The sequence below is a fragment of the Oncorhynchus kisutch genome, linkage group LG2 (assembly GCF_002021735.2).
Source record: "Oncorhynchus kisutch isolate 150728-3 linkage group LG2, Okis_V2, whole genome shotgun sequence".
Classification (NCBI taxonomy): domain Eukaryota; kingdom Metazoa; phylum Chordata; class Actinopteri; order Salmoniformes; family Salmonidae; genus Oncorhynchus; species Oncorhynchus kisutch.
Genome location: NC_034175.2, coordinates 12,361,298 through 12,378,064, shown reverse-complemented (window position 1 = coordinate 12,378,064; position 16,767 = coordinate 12,361,298).

The window sequence follows — 16,767 nt, the reverse complement described above, 5'->3', positions numbered from 1 at the left end:
TAAGGAAAATATACAATGGTGTGTGTAATCAGTAATCAGTAGTGTAAGTGAGTGTTTTACATGCATGAATGTGATAATGCAGGGTGTTGAAAGGTGCCAAAGCAAACAAACAAACCAACAAACAAACAAACAAACAACCAAGAACCACAACACAATCTACAAAGGTGTCTGCATGGAGAGAGTCCCCTCCATGAATGGGGAAGTGGTGTATTTATCCTGGGAGACACCGGGCCCAGGTGTTTCCCATAAAGCTGACGACCCTCCCAACTCCGCCCACCAGCATCCTAATAAGGAAATAACAGAGAGAGAATACAGCAGACAGAGTGGGAGGGTCATCACACCCCCCCCCATAAAACCGGGGACCAACAAGGACCCCGGAACAAAATACCAGCCTAAGTTCCAAATTGACACAGCTTCTGCGCCACAAATTGATGAGGGTTTACGTGTTCACACTTACAATTTGCCCCAGCCAACCTCCTCCCCAGACCTCAGCGACCTTCGCACAGGAAGCAACATTTAAGAGGAAATAAGAAAACAAGACCAGGAGGGAGCAGACAGGACAGAGAGAACACGACAATACGAAACAATGGTCAGTCACGTAAACATTTAGGAACAGGGCGCACGAGAGAGCGCATCAGCAATCACGTTTTCAGTCCCCCGGATGTGCCTCACATCGAGATGGAATGATTGTAAAAATAAACACCATCGCATTATCCTCTGGTTTGGACACATCATGGACCTCAAAAAAGTGAGGGGGTTATGGTCGGTGTAGACCACAATGGGCACAACCCCCAACCTGACATACACTTCGAAGTGTTGTAGCGCCCAAATGAGTGCTAGCGCTTCCTTTTCAATAACCGAATAGTTCAACTGATAATCGTTAAACTTTTTGGAAAAGAAACTAACAGGCCTCTCAATCCCAGACATCTGCTTGCAGCAAAACTGCACCTGCCCCCACATGACTAGCATCCACCTGCAAGGTAAATGACAAATCCACGCGAGGAGCAGCCAGCACCGGAGTTGAGGTCAGCAACCTCTTTGCATCTTCAAAAGCGTGTTGACAACGAGTAGACCAAACGTAAACAGCCTTAGCTTTCAGCATATCTGTCAAGGGAGCGACCACAGTAGAGAAGTTCCTACAAAAACTACGGTAATACCCAATCATGCCCAAGAAACGCATCAGTTCCTTTTTAGTAGTTGGTGGTGGAAAAGCATCAATAGCCACCACTTTAGCCCGAACAGGACGCACTTCACCCTGCCCAACCACTTTTCCAAGGTATATAACGGTCGCCTGAGCAAACTCACATTTAGCCAGATTGATTGTGAGGCGACCCGCAGCCAGACGTTCGAACAAGGCTTGAATATGGGACAGATGTTCTTCCCAAGTATCTGCATATATTACTACATCGTCCAAATAAACAGCGCACCCGGTCAGACCGGCGACAACCCTGTTCATAAGTCGCTGAAAAGTGGCAGGTGCATTGCGCAGACCGAAACTCATAACCGAATACGAGTACAGACCAAAGGGTGTAATAAAGGCAGAGATTTCACGTGCCCTACTCGTCAGTGGCACCTGCCAATAGCCTTTTAACAGGTCAAATTTGCTCACAAACTTAGCTGCACCGACTTGATCAACACAGTCCTCCATCCGAGGAAGAGGAAATGAATCTGGCTTTGTGACACTGTTTACCTTACGGTAGTCCGTACAAAAACGGTTTGTTCCATCCGGTTTACTGACCAAGATACAGGGAGAAGCCCAACTGGAGAAAGAAGGCTCTGCTATCTTACTCTCCAGCATGTACTTGACCTCAGCATCCAGACAACGTAGTTTCTCTGAAGAAACTCTATAGAACCGCTGACGAATGGGGTCAGCACCTCCAATGTCAATATCATGTTCTATTAAGTTTGTACGTGTAGGTGTATCAGAAAACAAACCTGGAAATCTCTGAATAAGACCAACCATCTCTTTCCGCCCATCAACAGGTAGGTGAGTGAGAAGACCGTCTAAAATATCCAGTGTTTCTGAATTTTTCAATCTACCCTGCAATATACAATCGTCAGGACCAGGAACATCTTCCTCCTCATGCACAGAACTAGCAGGACAAGAACACAAGGAAACAACGGTATCAGCCAAAAGAACAGGTTTACCGTCCTCTGTAGAATCCCACTGTTCAGTCTCAGAGGAACGTGCATAATAGGGTTTTAACAGATTTACATGGCACAGCTGGTGTGCTTTCCTCCGTTCTGGAGTGGCAACTAGATAATTTTGCTCAGTGTACTGGCGCACCACTGTATATGGACCTTGAAACTTGGCTTGAAAAGGAGAACCAACAATTGGCAGCAGAGCAAGAACCTGGTCACCTGGACTAAAGTGACGAGGCTCAGTTCGGCGATCAAATATGCCCTTCATCCTCTCCTGTGAAGATGATAACTTCTCTTTAGCCATTTCACCAGCGGCGTACAGTCGTCGCCGGAAATCACACACATATGATAATAGGGACTGAGGAGGCTCGGGAGACTTCCAGTCATCCTGGAGAACAGATAAAAGTCCACGCACCCTATGTCCAAACACAAGGTCATTTGGACTGAAACCTGTGCTCTCCTGTGAAACTTCCCTAGCGGCTAACAGTAACCAAGGCAACCCCTCCTCCCAATCCTTATCCATCTCAGTACAATAAGCTCTCAACAAAGACTTAAGTGTTTGATGGAAACGTTCCAGTGCTCCTTGACTTTGCGCGTGATAGGCGCTAGACAAATTGTGTTTAATATGGAGCTGTTGAAGAACCTGACTAAACAGATTAGAGGTAAAATTAGATCCTTGATCACTCTGAATGACCTTAGTTTCTCTCATTGTTTGGAATCCCTGAGTCAAAGCTTTTAACACCGATTTAGTCGTGATAGATCGGAGAGGATAGGCAGCAGGAAACCTAGTGGTCTGACACATCACAGTGAACAGGTAACTGCTACCCTTTTTAGAACGAGGCAGAGGGCCCACACAGTCAATAATCAGATACTCAAAAGGTTGGCTGAGTACAGGAATAGGAAACAATGGTACTGGTTTAATAGCTTGATTAGGCTTACCAGTTAATTGACAGGTGTGACAAGTTTTGATAAAATCAGAAACATCCCTCTTTAATCTAGGCCAAAAGAAATGTCTTAATATGCGATTGTAGGTTTTCCTCACCCCCATATGTCCAGCAACATCGCTGTGAGAAGTTTCCAACACCAACTCACGAAGCTTAACTGGTACAACAACCTGACTAATTGCCTCCCCCAGAAAACAACTATCATGAGACACCCACTTTCTCATCAGGACATCCTCTTGGAGAAAATAGCCATGGGCGACATCTCCCAACTGTTCTACAGGCACAATTTGATCACGCAACTCTTCCAATGTGGGGTCATCCCGTTGCGCATTGATTAGATCTGACCGGGTTACAGATAACGGTATAACAGGGAAAACAGTGACATACTTTGTATTATTATCATTAGTCGGCGCAGTAACCAGTTCGCCACGGCTCATAGAACGTGTCACTGCACACGCAGAGAACACCTCTGGGAAACTCTGTACATTCTCATCAGGAATCCCAACAAATGACGGCTTAGTGGAAATCACGAGAGATGGAAACACGACTGGCCATACACGCTCACCAGCCAAGTTATTCCCAAGGATAACGTCGATACCCTCAATAGGCAACGAAGGACGCACCCCCACAACAACTTCACCCTTCACCAGCCCACAATCCAACATCAGTTTATGCAATGGAACTGACAGAGTGTTCAAACCTATTCCCCTAATTAGAACACTATTCCCCGAATCAGTCTCAGCAGAAAAGGGTAACACAGACTCCAACACAAATGATTCAGAGGCACCTGTGTCTCTCAGGATCTTCACTGGCACTAGGTCTTTACTTCCTAACATAGACACAAAACCTTCCGTAATGAAAGGTAAATAGTCTGGATCAATATGGACTTTCACATTCTCCTGGGCTTGAGAAAATGAGTCATGAGTGAACTGATGTGGAACAGGTGCAGCTAACGCGGTAGGCTTAGATTTAGCATAAGCACCCTTTGACCTGAGAAGTGGACATTCGTTTTTTCCTATGACCTGAACCTTGACAGTAGTGACACTCCTGCCCAAAGTCAGCTTTACCATGGGAGTCAGGCTCAACCCTAGTTGAATAGAACTCTGCCTGAACCAAAGTGTCTCGGTGAGCGAAGCCCAAATCTATCCGAACGCCCCCACTCTTTCCGAATACGGGGCTCTGCAAAGGCACTTTTGTGAGTCAACACATACTCGTCCGCCAAAACCGCAGCTTCAGCAACATTCTTTACTTTCTGTTCGTTAATATACGTGGCAATACGATCAGGAATTGTGTCCTTAAATTGCTCTAACATAATCAGATCACACAGCCCTTGGAAAGTCACAACTGCAGATGCGGAACACCAGCGATTAAACTGTAAAGATAACTGTCGCGCAAACTCAACATGAGTCTGCTTATCATCCCTTTTTAAAGTTCTAAATCGTTGGCGGTAAGCCTCAGGGACCAGTTCATAAATCTGTAACACAGCTGTTTTAACTTTATCATAACTGGTACTGTCTAGTGCACTAAGAGCTGAATATGCTTCTTGTGCTTTACCAGTCAGCACACACTGCAACATTAAAGTGCGGTCAGAATCAGGCCAACTCCTAGCGTCAGCAACCCGCTCAAACAACGAAAAGAATGTCTCGGGGTCCTTTTCATTAAACTGAGGCAATAACCGTAAGTTCCCAACAATATCAAATGTCTCTGGGGCACGACCAAAAGCAGAACTACCCCTAGGTAAATCTGGGTCACCTTCCCAAAACAAACTCTCCCCTGAGATCTTTCCTTCCCTAACCAACTCTATACGTTCTTGTTGCAACTTGATTTTAGCACGCTCCATATCTTGTTTAAATGCCAATTCCTTTTCATATTTTACACGATCATGCTCTAGCTTCTCACGATCATGCTGCCGATCATGCTCTCTCTTCTCACGATCATGCTCCAGCTGTAACAAAAGCAGTTCTTTCTGCTGTTCAAAAAGAAGGCTACTAGGGCTAACCGATGGAATGGCCATTGTAACGTTATGGGGAGATGGCAAATCCTCAGCAGAGGCTGGCCCAGTGGTAACTTCAAGAATACCACTCTCCATCAGATTGGCCTTCAATATCAACCTAATAGAATTCTTTAGACGTTTATCACTAATCTCAACCTTGTAGTGTTCCGCGACCTTCAACAGCTGTTCTTTAGTTCCTAAATCTAACAATTCCTCTGATGGAGAGCAAATGAACTTATCTACATAAGACGCCATAATCACAAAAAAAAAATTCTCGCTCTTCCCTTCTGCTGAGCACACCAGACCGCAACCAGAGAATTGACAATCACCCTGAGCACCACAGAAGAGAGATGAGATATGGAGCTTCCCCAAAACCTACAATAACTCAACCCTAGTCTTCGTGCAGATTTGCGGTGGGAATTTACGCACTGTAGCCCGCTGGCAAGGAAAAACTCCCCAGCATGCTGGCAAATTCCACCAAGCCACGGATGTGCCCCCGAGACAACTGCTCAGTCCACAGACACCACACAAAAATAACAAACATTAACCATGCCCAACATATTCCAAAAAATGAAACACGTCGCTAAACCTATCAGGGGAAAAAGGTTATAGCTCCGGGTAGCAAGTTGCACTACCCTACACAAATCTCCTACCGAGGTACACAGCCGATTTACTCACCACCTCAGACTGACTTCCCAACAGAAAGTAGAACAAAATTTCAGGCTAGGCAGGGCCTGGAAACTAACCATTCTCTCTCCAACGCAGCACACAAACCAAACAACAAAGACAACCAATACTGTGCCTATCAAACTCAATATGCAAACCAAACACGTACCTCCACGGTCTCCCAAACCAATAGTTCAAAGATCCCGGATGAGCCCCCACTTGTCACGAACCAGCTCAACGCCCGTAACAAAGGGAGACAACGTGGAGATAAGGAGTAACAAAATATATATTTATTAACTAAAGCAACTAAGGAAAATATACAATGGTGTGTGTAATCAGTAATCAGTAGTGTAAGTGAGTGTTTTACATGCATGAATGTGATAATGCAGGGTGTTGAATGGTGCCAAAGCAAGCAAACAAACAAACAAACAAACAAACAAACAAACAAACAAACAAACAAACAAACAAACAAACAAACAGGCCACCAAGAACCACAACACAATCTACAAAGGTGTCTGCATGGAGAGAGTCCCCTCCATGAATGGGGAAGTGGTGTATTTATCCTGGGAGACACCGGGCCCAGGTGTTTCCCATAAAGCTGACGACCCTCCCAACTCCGCCCACCAGCATCCTAATAAGGAAATAACAGAGAGAGAATACAGCAGACAGAGTGGGAGGGTCGTCACACCACCAACATAGAAAATGTTGTCGTGACATTGTATTAGTTCATGTGACAACTGTTGCTCATCGAATGATTACAAGTTTCTAATTGCGTGATTAACTGAATCAAGCAATTATTAACTCATTAACCTGGGGCACCATGGGAAATTCGTTTTGATTGAGTTTATATTTCCCAAATTAACTCAAAGAATATCAGAATGTCGATTTTTTTCAACAGCCGCTAATTAACCAGTTGCCTCTACCAATCTCTTTCTGAACGTCGTAGAGCCCCTGAATCTGCACGGACCCAGGTCTCACCAATGAATTCGTACCACACCAATCTTAGTTGAATATTTATTTTTCTAAAAAGCTAAATTGATGATAAAAGATACACATAGACAAAACACATTATAGGCTATTGATTAGAACTTAGTAACGGGCCAACACACTATGGCGCGTGTTACCCACAATGGGGATTTCAAGAGAGAGCGGAAAAAAAGTACACGAGAAATATACATTTGGGTGAATTTGTCAGCTATGCTATTCTAACCCTAGCCTTGCCCCAAACTGCTGCTCTTATGGGTCAGAATATAATGATGTAATTACGTGGGGATGATCTCCGAGGATTCTCTGCGTGGACCATTCAGCTGTTCGATGACGCACTTCTCCTGTGCACCTCCCTGCTCGTCCTCCCGATGTCAGTGTCCTTTTTGGCTTAGGAGTCTGATCCCTCACCCTTTGCTATGGAAGGGGTCTTCTGAGGACAGACAGCTCTGTAGCTCAGAGCTCACAGCATAGGAATGAAACCCTTTAGATACCACGATTCGTTGGGAGATGGAGGCTAGGTGGTTCGACTTGAATTCACCCTCTTAGACACAGCTACTCATCCGTAGCTTGGGTAGAAAATGATTTCTTTGTCCTCAAACTTGCGTTGCGTTCTGGGTTCGTTGACTTTTTAGACCTTGCTGCAGCTGGGGTCACGTAGTCCTCCTGTAAATTCTATACTCACAGGTTTTCTACCCTTGGGTCAGAAGTGGGCGTAAACAACTTTAGGGCAATTCTCTGGCCGTACCAAGTTAATGAGATAATCTAGATAGTCTAGATAATATTCAAATCCAATTTTAGACAACTAACTTAACATTTCATCTTCCCCAAAACATTCTCTTTGATTTGGATATTTTCCATTCAAAGTAGAATGTATAAACATCAAACATCTACTAGGAAAACTCTTCACGTTACAATGTTTTCGTAATAACGTCATCTATTAACCTTTAATAACAAAACAAAAACGAGATACATTTTCAAATTCCATCGATCGTCATGACCACCATTGTGGCTGATGGAAACCATTGTTCCAAAGTCCCTTTATTTCATGTTTAATGTTCTGAGGCTGGTTCTCTATAGTAACAGGGCAAAGGAATCTGTCTGTGGCCTGAGATTTACCAGGGGCGTGAGGTGTCATAAAACCCCCCACATCTTCAGGCCCCTAGATCTCTCCTCCTCTGTTGGGGTTGAGAGATAATCTGCAGGTTTGTAGTCTCCTGTAACCTGACCTGATCAGGACAGTCATGACAATGTAAACATTCTACTCTGCGTTTTCCCCAGTTTTTTACGCAGGCTGGCGACCTTCATGATCAAGAAAGCCACCTCAAGCCTATAGAAATTGCTGCATTGGAGTGATCTGGTTTGTCCCGAAACAAAGCGCAGTATATACAGCTCTTACAGTGTTGGAACCTTTCATTTATTTTATCATCTGGTACCAACTTCGTTAGCTCGATGGCTAGCAGCACAGCGTCTCTGTCAAGCAGGCTTCAACCTGTTTTCTAAGCGGGATTCCGAGACAAGAAATAGCGGTCCTAGCAGGCGCCGACAGAGATGGCCGCCTCGCTTCGCGTTCCTAGGAAACTACGCAGTTTTTTGTTTTTTTTACGTGTTATTTCTTACATTAGTACCCCAGGTCATCTTAGGTTTCATTACATACAGTCGAGAAGAACTACTGAATATAAGAGCAGCGTCAACTCACCATCAGTACGACCAAGAATATGACTTTTGCGAATCGGATCCTGTGTTCTGCCTTTCACCCAGGACAATGGAATGGATCCCAGCCGGCGACCCAAAAAAACGACTTCGTAAAAGAGGGAAACGTAGCGGTCTTCTGGTCAGACTCCGGAGACGGGCTCATCATGCACCACTCCCCAGTATACTTCTCGCCAATGTCCAGTCTCTTGACAACAAGGTTGATGAAATCCGAGCAAGGGTAGCATTCCAGAGGGACATCAGAGACTGTAACGTTCTTTGCTTCACGGAAACATGGCTCACTGGAGAGACGCTATCGGAGTCGGTGCAGCCAGCTGGTTTCTCCACGCATCGCGCCGACAGAAACAAACATCTTTCTGGTAAGAAGAGGAGCGGAGGCGTATGCCTTATGGCTAACGAGACATGGTGTGGTCACAAAAGCATTCACGAACTCAAGTCCTTCTGTTCACCTGATTTAGAATTCCTCACAATCAAATGTCGACCGCATTATCTACCAAGGGAATTCTCTTCGATTATAATCACAGCCATATATATTCCCCCCCAAGCAGACACATCGATGGCTCTGAACGAACTTTATTTGACTCTTTGCAAACTGGAATCCATACATCCTGAGGCTGCATTCATTGTAGCTGGGGATTTTAACAAGGCTAATCTGAAAACAAGACTCCCTAAATTGTATCAGCATATCAATTGCGCAACCAGGGCTGGCAAAACCTTGGATCACTGCTATTCTAACTTCCGCGACGCATATAAGGCCCTGCCCCGCCCTCCTTTCGGAAAAGCTGACCACGACTCCATTTTGTTGATCCCTTTCTACAGACAGAAACTAAAACAAGAAGCTCCCACGCTGAGGTCTGTTCAACGCTGGTCCGACCAATCTGATTCCACACTCCAAGACTGCTTCCATCACGTGGACTGGGATATGTTTCGTATTGCGTCAGACAACAACATTGACGAATACGCTGATTCGGTGTGCGAGTTCATTAGAACGTGCGTTGAAGATGTCGTTCCCATAGCAACGATTTAAACATTCCCAAACCAGAAACCGTGGATTGATGGTTTTAATCAGGGCAAGGTGACCGTAAATATGACCGAATACAAACAGTGTAGCTATTCCCTCCGCAAGGCAATCAAACAAGCTAAGCGTCAGTATAGAGACAAAGTAGAATCTCAATTCAACGGCTCAGACCCAAGAGGTATGTGGCAGGGTCTACAGTCAATCACGGATTACAAAAAGAAAACCAGCCCCGTCACGGACCCGGATGTCTTGCTCCCAGGCAGACTAAATAACTTTTTTGCCCGCTTTGAGGACAATACAGTACCACTGACACGGCCTGCAACCAAAACATGCGGCCACTGCAGCCGAGGTGAGTAAAAACATTTAAACGTGTTAACCCTCGCAAGGCTGCAGGCCCAGACGGCATCCCCAGCCGCGCCCTCAGAGCATGCGCAGACCAGCTGGCTGGTGTGTTTACGGACATATTCAATCAATCCCTATCCCAGTCTGCTGTTCCCACATGCTTCAAGAGGGCCACCATTGTTCCTGTTCCCAAGAAAGCTAAGGTAACTGAGCTAAACGACTACCGCCCCGTAGCACTCACATCCGTCATCATGAAGTGCTTTGAGAGACTAGTCAAGGACCATATCACACGCCTCCAACTCAATCATCAAGTTTGCGGACGACACAACAGTGGTAGGCTTGATTACCAACAACGACGGCCTACAGGGAGGAGGTGAGGGCCCTCGGAGTGTGGTGTCAGGAAAATAACCTCACACTCAACGTCAACAAAACTAAGGAGATGATTGTGGACTTCAGGAAACAGCAGAGGGAACACCCCCCTATCCACATCGATGGAACAGTAGTGGAGAGGGTAGCAAGTTTTAAGTTCCTCGGCATACACATCACAGACAAACTGAATTGGTCCACCCACACAGAAAGCATCGTGAAGAAGGCGCAGCAGCGCCTCTTCAACCTCAGGAGGCTGTAGAAATTCGGCTTGTCACCAAAAGCACTCACAAACTTCTACAGATGCACAATCGAGAGCATCCTGGCAGGCTGTATCACCGCCTGGTACGGCAACTGCTCCGCCCACAACCGTAAGGCTCTCCAGAGGGTAGTGAGGTCTGCACAACGCATCACCGGGGGCAAACTACCTGCCCTCCAGGACACCTACACCACCCGATGTCACAGGAAGGCCATAAAGATCATCAAGGACAACAACCACCCGAGCCACTGCCTGTTCACCCCGCTATCATCCAGAAGGCGAGGTCAGTACAGGTGCATCAAAGCTGGGACCGAGAGACTGAAAACAGCTTCTATCTCAAGGCCAATCAGACTGTTAAACAGCCACCACTAGCATTGAGTGGCTGCTGCCAACACACTGACTCAACTCCAGCCACTTTAATAATGGGAATTGATCGGAAATTATGTAAAATATATCACTAGCCACTTTAAACAATGCTACCTAATATAATGTTTACATACCCTATATTATTCATCTCATATGTATACGTATATACTGTACTCTATATCATCTACTGCATCTTTATGTAATACATGTATCACTAGCCACTATGCCACTTTGTTTACATACTCATCTCATATGTATATACGGCACTCGATACCATCTACTGTATCTTGCCTATGCCGCTCTGTACCATCACTCATTCATATATCTTTATGTACATATTCTTTATCTCCTTACACTTGTGTGTATAAGACAGTAGTTTTGGAATTGTTAGTTAGATTACTTCTTGGTTATTACTGCATTGTCGGAACTAGAAGCGCAAGCATTTCGTTACCCTCGCATTAACATTTGCTAACCATGTGTATGTGACAAATAACATTTGATTTGATTTGATTAGCTATTAAAAGCTAACCGCATCATGGAATCCATGCAAGAACAAGTTTGGTATTTGTATTTGAATGAATAGCGGTTTTCTTTTAATCAAAAATAGCAAACCAAGTGTTTCCAGCATATAATATTCAGCTACACACTCTGATGACGTATGAATGACTGCCATAAAGAGATCCACCGGAGATCTCTTTACGTTGCGTAAACCCGGGCCGGCCCAACTCGAATCAATTCTTAGAATATCAGGCACATTTTCACATTATGTTTTTCAGGGGTCTGGAGAACTACAGCGGCAACATGAATTAACTCTGATTGCTTTTATTATAATTTTTACATTGCAAACAGTGAAAATAATTGTTCATGCCACGAAGGGTATTGGATCCTGGCAAATGGGTACTGGAACGAAACGGGTTGCAGGATCCAGCTTAAATTAAGCACTGTAGCTAGCAAACATTAGCTGACTACCTTTGCTTGTACAGGAGCGCTAAGTCTAGGACCAAACAGCTTCTACCCCCAAGCCATAAGACTGCTGAACAATTAATCAAATGGCCCCCGGACTATTTACATTGACCCCTCCCCTCCATTTGTTTTGTACACTGCTGCTACTCGCTGTTTATTATCTATGCATTGTCACGTCACCCCTACCTACATGTACAAATGACCTCAACTAACCTCTACCCCACGCACTGACTAAGTACTGGTACCCCCTGTATATAGCCTTACTTTAGTTTACTTGGTAAATATTTTCTTAACTCTTCTTGAATTGCACTGTTGGTTAAGGGCTTGTAAGTAAGCATTTCACGGTAAGGTCTACACTTGTATTCGGCGCATGTGACAAATAAAGTTTGATTTGATTTTAATTGAGTGAGTCAGACATTTAAGTGTGTTAACCCTCGCAAGGCTGCCGGGCCCAGCCAGCATCCCGAGCCACGTCCTCAGAGCATGTGCAGACCAGCTGGCTGGAATGTTTACAGATATATACAATATATCACAAAAGTGAGTACACCCCTCACATTTTTGTAAATATTTGAGTATATCTTTTCATGTGACAACACTGAAGAAATGACACTTTGCTACAATGTAAAGCAGTAAGTGTACAGCTTGTATAACAGTGTGAATTTTCTTGGGAGTTTTTCCTAGCCACCGTGCTTCTACACCTGCATTGCTTGCTGTTTGGGGTTTTAGGCTGGGTTTCTGTACAGCACTTTGAGATATCAGCTGATGTACGAAGGGCTATATAAATAAATGTTATTTGATTTGATTTAAGAATGTTTTTTTTTACGCCTATAGCTCAGCCTTCAACAACATACACAACACAACAACACATCATTAAGCTAGGGGCCCTGGGTCAGAACCCCACCCTCTTCAACTGGGTCCTGGACTGCCTGACGGGACGCCCAAGGTGGTGAAGGTAGGAAACAAAACCTCCGCTACGCTGATCCTCAACACAGGGGCCTCACAAGAGTGAGTGCTCAGCCCCTCCTGTATTCCCTGTTCACCCATAACTGCATGGCAACGGACGCCTCCAACTCAATCATCAAGTTTGCAGACAACACAACAACAGTAGGCCTGATTACCAACAATGATGAGACGGCCTACAGGGGGGAGGTGAGGGCCCTGGTGGAGTGGTGCCAGGAAAATAACCTCTCCCTCAACGCCAACAAAATGAAGGAGCTGATTGTGTACTTCAGGAGACAGCAGAGGGAGCACGCCCGCATCCACATTGACTGTACCGCAGGGAGAAGGTGAAAAGCTTCAAGTTCCTCGGCTTACACATCATTGACAATCTGAAATGGTTCACCCACAGACAGTGTGGTGAAGAAGGTGCAACAGCGCCTCTTCAACCTCAGAAGGCTGAAGAAATTCGGCTTGGCCCCTAAGGCCCTCAGAAACTTTTACAGATGCACAATTGAGAGAATCCTTTCGGGCTGTATCACCACCTAGTACGGCAACTGCACTGCACACAACTGCAGGACTCTCTAGAGGGTGGTGCAGTCTGTCCGACGCATTACCGGGGGCACACTGCCTGCCCTCCAGGACACCTACAGCACCTGATGCCACAGGATGGCCAAAAAGATCATCAAGGACATCAACCACCCAAGCCACGGCCTGTTCACCCCACTATCATCCAGAAGGTGAGGTCAGTACAGGTGCATCAATGCTGGGACCGAGAGACTGAAAAACAGCTTCAATCTTAAAAGGCCATCAGACTGGTAAATAGGCATCACTAGCCGGCTACCACCCGGTTGCTCAACCCTGCCAATTAGAGGCTGCTGCACCATGTACAGAGACATGGAATCACTGGTGTTAAATTCTAGCTTGAAATATATTTATTAATGTTACCATTCTATGAATGATTGATTACTTTACATGTATAATGAATGTATACAGCTCTGGAAAAAATTAAGAGACCACTGCAAAATGATCTGTTTCTCTGACTACTGACAACATTTCTCCCAAATTCCAAATGGCAACTGGTCAAAATAACAAAAAATATGCAGTGTTGTCAGACCTCAAATAATAAGTTCATATTCATTTTTAAACAACACAATACTAACGTTTTGTTCAGAAATCAATATTTGGTGGAATAACCCTGATTTTCACAGCTTTCATGTGTCTTGAAATTCCCTCCACCAGTCTTTCACATTGATGTTGGATGACTTTATGCCACTACTGGCACAAAAATTCAAGCAGCTCGGCTTTGTTTGATGGCTTGTGACCATCCATCTTCCTCTTGATCACATTCCAGAGGTTTTCAATGGGGTTCAGGTCTGGAGATTGGGCTGGCCATGCCAGAGTCTTGATCTGGTGGTCCTCCATCCACACCTTGATTGACCTGGCTGTGTGGCATGGAGCATTGTCCTGCTGGAAAAAACAATCCTCCGAGTTGGGGAACATTGTCAGAGCAGAAGGAAGCAAGTTTTCTTCCAGGACAATCTTGTACATGGCTTGATTCATGCGTCCTTCACAAAGTCAAATCTTGCGGATTCCATCCTTGCTGAAGCACCCCCAGATCATCACCGATTCTCCATCAAATTTCACATTGGGTGAGAGACCTGGAGAGGCCGACAAGCCACAGTGTCTCGCACCCACTGTGAAATTTGGTGAGGGATCGGTGATGATCTGAGGTTGCTTCATCAAGGCTGGAATCGGGAAGATTTGTATTTGTGAAGGACTGGTGGAGGGCATGCCAAGACGCATGAAATGATCCTGTTGTACCCTTTTGCAACATAATCAGCTGGAGTAAAAATGCACTAGAGTTTAAAACAATCTGCACACTGGTAAACACTCCCACATGTTCAGTGTATTAGTAATAAATGTGAGCTATTTATTTTAGATGCGATACCAAATAAAGGACAAAGGGATGACAATGTCTCCCTGCCTGGCATAGCATCTTGTTTCACCAAAGTTTCTCCATTTTGCTTGGGAAGCCTGACACACATGCACTTGATTCGGTTGATAATGTGTTCTAGTGTGTATTCTTCAAGCTGCGGTAGCAAAGGGTTTTCAACACTTCTGAATTAGTCAGACGAAGTTCTGCCTCCATTCATTTTCAGCGGAGGCATGCGGGGAAAGGCGCAGGGGATTGTGGAAAGGTGCTGCGAGAACCCTACTAGCAGAGCGTAGGAAAAAGTTCAGTTCTGCCAAAGATGATGGATATACTGACAATATACACGTTTCTCCGCCCTAACAATGGGAGACATCCAAAAAAACGGCACGGGGGGCTGTCTAGCTAGTTGAAAGCTAGTTGAGAACAAGTTCTCATTTGCAACTGCGACCTGGCCAAGATAAAGCATAGCAGTTCGACACATACAACAACACAGAGTTACACATGGAATTAACAAAACATACAGTCAATAATTCAGTAGAAAAAAAAGAAAACAAAGTCTATATACAGTGAGTGCAATTAAGGTCAAATAAGGGAGTTAAGGCAATAAATAGGCCATGATGGCGAAGTAATTACAATATGGCAATTAAACACTGGAATGGTAGATGTGCAAAAGATGGATGTGCAAGTAGAGATACTGTGGTGCAAAAGGAGCAAAATAAATAAATACAGTGTGGGAATGAGGTAGATAGATGGGCTGTATACAGATGGGCTATGAACAGGTGCAGTGATCTGTGAGCTGCTCTGGCAGCTGGTTCTTAAAGCTAGTGAGGGAGATGGGAATCTCCAGCTTCGATTTTTGCAGTTCGTTCCAGTCAGTGGCAGCAGATAACTGGAAGGAAAGGCGACCAAATGAGGAATTGGCTTTGGGGGTGACCAGTGAGATATACCAGCTGGAGCGTGTGCTACGAGTGGGTGCTGCTATGGTGACCAGTGAGCTGAGATAAGGCAGGGCTTTACCTAGCAGAAATGTGTAGATGACCTGGAGCCAGTGGGTTTGGCGACGAATATGAAGCGAGGGCCAGCCAACGAGAGCATACAGGTCGCAGTGGTGGGTAGTATATTGTGCTTTGGTGACGAAACGGATGGCACTGTGATAGACTGCATCCAATTTGCTGAGTAGAGTGTTGGAGGCTATTTTGTAAATGACATCGCCAAAGTCAAGGATCATTAATGTAATTGTAACATGTAATATGCTATCAATTGGATTATGGTGTTTTAACATTATGATTCTTATATATTATAGTTAATGGGTCTTCCATTATACCTGTGTCATGACAGTGATGACTATAGCTGACTTCCTATAAAATATATAGGCCGACATGTAAAATGCACATGAATGGGTACTTTGGGTGAAGGAAATTGTGTCTTTGACTTGAAAACATTTTGGTGCAAGTCTCTCTTCACCCACCATCAACACTAACAATCTCTGCAGTCCTCCTCCATGTCATTGACCTGATTTTCTCTCTGTATTCTAAAATGATTCTCAGCAAATAAACAAGGTATAATTGCACAACCTGTGGTGAAGTAAGCAAAGGCTCCACCCCTCAGATCAGAAGATTCTGTCCTTCAGGGGCCCATGAAGAGGGACCCCAGGCTGATCTTCTATTTTATTTCACCTTTATTTTATTTAACTAGGCAAGTCAGTTAGGAACAAATTCTTATTTTACAATGACGGATCTAAATGAGAGTAAAGTTTAAACTGGGAATTTCTGAAGCTGTACTTATTTCTACCAAGTGCATTGAACTATAAAATGAATACACCAACACTGACAAACATTTGTATTGGTTCTATTTCATTAAATCAGTGGACAAGACAGTCATCTGTAGGCTATGGGCTATTCATGTTAAATTGGCAACAGTAATGCAACACGATAGATCGGATGCTTGAGGAAAAAACGGATTATAAATATCTCAGTAGCAAGTTGACATACATTTGCTACGATGGGTTTGTGTCACATCACACTGGTAGCTAAATCGTATTTTTTCTTTGGTTACGAGTGAGTAAGTTTACATGCACAATAATAATTTGATATGAAACTGATTGTGACAATATTATGCAACGGTCATGTAAACACCTTA